Source organism: Neomonachus schauinslandi, chromosome 4 (assembly GCF_002201575.2).
Source record: "Neomonachus schauinslandi chromosome 4, ASM220157v2, whole genome shotgun sequence".
Taxonomy (NCBI): domain Eukaryota; kingdom Metazoa; phylum Chordata; class Mammalia; order Carnivora; family Phocidae; genus Neomonachus; species Neomonachus schauinslandi.
In genome coordinates, this window is record NC_058406.1 from 43,134,403 (window position 1) to 43,140,081 (window position 5,679).

Genomic DNA, 5,679 nt, shown 5'->3' on the forward strand with positions numbered 1-5,679 from the left:
AGGGAGGGGGTAGGGGTAGGGTGCTCCGGGGCAGCCTGTACCGCGGACCAGTGACTGTTACCAGCAAAAGGTTAAATCCAGTGTCATTTGCGTTTCACCTCGATTCTTACAGAGACCGTTACCTCTTCTGAAATTTTAGGAAGTGTAGGAGGTTTTTATTTTAGGAGCTAAACCTGACTAATCCGGTCCTACGCTGGCCTTGCTTACGAATCCACTTTCTTTCGTCTTTGCAGGAACATGCACTCTTAGGAGGTTCCCTGGGCCCTATGATCCCTCATTTTTTCAGTGCTTTTGCTCCAGCTGGCACCTCTCGAATGCCCTTACCCATCCCCTTAATAGAACTAAACTTAGACATCCTCAGAAGCTGCTCAGGGCCATCTCTAGAACTACATTTATGGCACTTCCTTCCCCTTTCAGGTGCTCATAAAATAAAGTGCATCCGTCATGATTCTTACACGTTATTTTGTAATTGTCTCTTTATGTGTCTCTCATCCTGGCAGACTGAGCTTTAGGGCATACGATGTGTCCTTGTTCCTTTTTGTGTTTCTAGTTTCTAGCACAAAGCTTGATGCTAGTAGACACCCTAGGGTTTGTTGACCAATGAATGAATGAACAATGTAGGCAGAGGCTCAAATATTCGATAATGATCAAAGTCCAGATGGTGAAAGGCTGTTTGCATTGGGCTTTAAAAATGAATAGTCTTAGATCTATGTTGTCTTATGCAACAGCTACTAGCTACTGGTATGTGGCTAATCTAAATTGAGATGTACTTTAAGTGTACAATGTACAACACACTGGATTTCAAAGGCAGTACAGAGAAGAGAATGCAAAATATTTCATTAATAATTTTTATATTGATTATATGTTGAAATGATGATGTTTTGATGTACTGGGTTAAATAAAATTAAAGTTGATTTTACTTGCTGTGTTTACTTTTTAAAGGTAGCTACTAAAAAATTTAAAATTATGGATCTGTCTGAAGTTATATCTCTAGCAGCTCCAATCAAGAGGGGGCAATTGAAATGTAAAGAGGAGAGCCACTGTGGAAAATGCCTTTCCCCTGGGTTCTGTCTGAATTCAAATGTTGGAACTGTTAGAGAGGGTTTTGCTTTAAAAGCTTAACCATTCTGGGGGCCCTGGGTGGCTTAGTCAGTAAGTGTCTGCTTTCTGCTCAGGTCATGATCTCAGGGTCCTGGGATAGAGCCCCCCATCCAGCTCTCTGCTCAGCGGGAAGCCTGCTTTCCCTCTCCTTCTGCCCCCCCACTCACTCTGGCTCTCTCTCTCTCTCAGTCACTCTCTTGGTTTCAGCTCAGGTCTTGATCTCATGAGTCATGATCTCATGGGTTATGAGATGGGGCTCCTGCTCAGTGAGGAGCCTGCTTGAGATTCTCCCCTTCTGCCCCTCCCCCCCACCCCCAGGCACATGCTCACTCATGCTCACTCTCTTTCTCAAATAAATGAATAAACCTTAAAAAAAAAAAAAAAGCTTAACCATTCTGAGTATTGTTGGGGTATGAGGTAATCTGGAAAGTTAAGTTCCACCTAAAAATCAACTTTGGACTAAAGTGTTTAGTGCCCTGTAGGAGAAACCACGAAATTACTGGCAATCAGAATAGTTTCACCCTTGAGAAGAGGAGGAGGACACCTCAATGAGTAAATAAGACTGAGCTTTAGGGGACAACTCTCAAAAGAAAAGTCAGTGAAAAAGTACTCAGAACAGTTGTTAACCCAGCCTGCATGTTCCCATTCTCTCTTCCTGCCTACCCGCCTGCATCTTTGATTCCTCTTTTGTGTCTCCATAAACCTCAACATTTTGGGCTACTATTGTCGAGGCAAGAAAAATAATAACCTCAAGTTGGGCCAATTAATTAATTTTATCTTTTAAATTAACATATAGTAAAGGTGCTTATCATTTGCGTACAGTTTATGAATTTTAGCACAAGTAAGGGTTCTTGTAACCACCAACACAATGGGATCTAGAATAGTTTCATTACCCCAAAAAACTCCCTCCTTTGAAGTTACATCCTTCCCCCACCTTTAGCCACTGGAGACCACTACTCTGTTCTCAGTAGTACAGTTTTGTCTTTTCCAGAGGTCAAGGTCATATGAATGGAATCATGCAGTTTGTTATCTTGGGCCCATTAATAGTTTTTAATGGATTTCTTATAGTGGTAAAATACACATAACAATGATCATTTTAACTGTTTTTAAGTGTACAGTTCGGTGGAATTAAATACATTCACATGGGATGCCTGGGTGGCTCAGTCGGTTAAGTGTCTGCCTTCAGCTCAGGTCATGATCTCAGGGTCTGTTCAGTGGGGAGTCTGCTTCTCCCTCCCCCTCTGTCCATTCCACCCCCAGCCCCCCCCCCCTTGTGCATCTTTTCATGTGCTTATTGGCCATTCAAATGGAGAAATGTCTGCTGAAATCCTTTGTCCATTTTTGCATCAGCAGCTTTTTTTATTGTTGAGTTTTAGGGGTTCTCTGTGCATTCTATATATTAACCCAGATCAGATATATGATTTGCAGATATTTCCCCCCATTCTGTGGCTGGTAGGCCCATTAATTTTTGCCCAAGTCAAGGAAGCTCCCTTTGATGGGGAGTCTCCTCATGAATGCACATTATTGTTAATAAAGGTACATTATTTACATGAAATCTCAGTTAGTTTGAATGCTTAGGAATGGGATGTTCTGGTTAACAAGTTCTAGGTTAACTGGAAAGTAAGCAAAATCCCCCTTACAGTTTGAAAATGTAGCAGTCTTTCTAAAATGTGAGTCCCCATTTCTTTTGTAACAAATATAACCTAATGAACACAGATGATTTTTTTTTTATTAAGGAGCACAATGAACACCAGAGTCCTAGCAAAGAGCATTTTCTTATATTTGTACATTACATCTACTGAGATCGTTTGGTCCTTAAAAGAGGTCTGAGGGGTAGCAAGGCAAAGGACTATTGATCCACGTTGTTTTTAATAAATGGGGATATACAGACTTGGGGGGTCTAAGTGACTTGCCTAATCAGTGTCTCATTCTGGTGAATAGATAAGCCAAAATATAGCTCCCATCTTCTGGATCTTTCCATCATTGGAATATGTTCCCTCAATTATTGGGTGAAACACCATTTCCTGTGGTTCAGTTCCACTGATATAAAGTGGAAGTTTTAGACTAGGGTTTCTTGAAGTGCAGTCTTGCAGACCATCCACATCAGAATGCTCGCTAACATTCAGGTTCCTGGACTCACACATCACACTGAATCTGAATCTTCAGAGGTGAGGCCCAGGAATTGGCTTTTAAAGGTCTCCAAGTTATGCTTATGCGTGCTAACATTTAGGAGATTGGAAGGAATGTTTATTGACTCTGAAACTTCTCTAAGAATATTCTTTGTTTTTTTAAAGCCCTAGTAAGAGGTTCTTTTCCCTTGCAAAGTGCAGCTTTCACCTAAAAGTTTATCCATAACACTATAAGCTAACTTCCAGACAGTCAAGATTTTATTGTCTTATTATCTTGACGTTCTTAAGAACAGTAAGCAGTTTTTCAAGTTCCCAAGACAAGACCTTAACTTGATTGTAGGGGAGTTGGCTTTCTTATGCTAGTGGATGGAGTAAGGATGGATTAATCCATTCATTCATTCACTCAGTCTCTCACTTGTGATGCTTTGGGCTGCATGTAGCTCAAAGAGCTGCAACAAGAAGGGTGCTTATATTCTCATGTAGCAAGAAGTCTGAATGTAGGTTGATGCAGAGTTGGTTAATTCACTGGCTCAATGATATCTCAAAAGACCCAGTCTTTCCTATCTTCTCAGACAGTCTGAGAATGGCCCTGCCATTCTCAAGTTAGCTTCTATGATGATGGCCAGAGTGTCCATGGTTCCAGCAGATATAGCAACATCCAGTAGAGGAAGGGGAATCGATTCTAGGTGGAGATTAACAGTGTCTATAGCCATTCGTTCAGTGATTATTGATGTGTAGGAACTGTGAAAAGTACTGGGGATGTAGCAGTGAGCTAGACACAGTCCACACTCTGACAGACCATTGTGGGAGATCTAGACCAATCAAGAAGCAATTATAAATCACTGTAAGTACGACAATAAGGAGTTATGGGGTTCTAGGGAGGCACGTGAAGAGTCATATACACAGTTCAAGAGGGCTTCTGGGAGAAATTGATGACTAAGCAGACACACGGTGGGATGAGTAGGAGTTAGCTTGGTGAGTTATTTGGGTCCAAAGGAATGAGAGCTGTTCAGGAGAGGAATGCTGTCCAGAGAAAACTAAAGTTCACATATGTATGGCCATACTTCTAGAAGTATCTTTAGGCCCATGTACACATACTTATATGATTTTACAAAACAAGATCAACTCAACATGAGCTTTTTAAAAACTTAACCACGTGCTATAGACATTTTTAATGGCTTCTTTGTATTCCAATGCATATGTGTGTGCATACATAGATAGGTGTATGTGTGTGCGTGGGTGTGCATGGGTATTGCTTAATTTATCCAATCAGTATGCTATTAAAGGACATTTAAGTTGTTTCCAAAGTTGTGTTATGATGTGCAAAGTTCCAGTAAATTTTCATTATCACACATGTTTTCGAACTCATGAAATCTTCTTAACTTTCTTTTTATATTTTAAAACTGATGGCCAAATTGCTCCCCCAAAATGCTATCCACAGAGTATAAGAATAGCAATTTCCCCATGCCCTTACTAACATTATGATATGTCACAATACTTTTTTTTAAGTTTATTTATTTGTAATCTCTGCACCCAAGGTGGGGCTTGAACTCACCACCCCGAGATAAAGAGTCTCACGCTCTACCGACTGAGCCAGCCGGGCACCCCCATCATGGTTATTCTGACTGTAGTAACTGCAGGCCACATAGCTGGTTGCACCATTTGGCCTGTCTCACGTCTCTCATAGCACACATGCAAGCCGTTTGCTTCAGACCAGCCCACTACAAAGGACATTCAGCCACCTGTCTCCTTTTCCAGCTTGCCGTCATGACCAGTTCTCAGTGCTTTCTAGAGAGGAAGGACTGAAGCCAATGTCTCAGACTGACCAGTCTTGGTGCAGAAACAAGGGCATTGCCATTTCGATCCTTGGCACTGGCAGCCCAGAGCACTTCCACACTTTACCCTCACTCCCAAGGGCAGCTCTCCGAATCTCTGTATGCCCAGTGCCCAGCACAAGGCCAGTATCCCCAAGTCATCTGATTCCCAGCTTGATCCCTGAATGAGAATAATTTCAACTTCTTCGAACAATGTCAGAACATCCCTTAAACAAAAACTATCAGCAGATAAGCACTGCCTACAAAGAATAACACTTATATCTCCTCTTTATTCAGTGGCCAGGCTTTAGCAGCTCACTGTTGGCAACACCAGTGAACCAGAAAGAGTAAAGGTTAGCAGTGCCCATTTCATTCTGACAGTCCTATTTGAATCCTGACTCCCATATATTAACCCTGGGCAAAGTTACTTCACCCCTCTGGATAAGTTCCAGCATGTAGTGAGTTTCCAGTGAGAATTATCTGTCATTACCATTTCCCAACAGAAAGGGGCAACTCTCTTTGATCTTTTACTGAGTCTGTGCCCTTATCCCTTGTAAGAGATAAATGGTTTCAAAGTCACAGGCTGTTGACTTAAATTGATGTGTAAAGTGAAACCACTGATTTAATAAACTTGG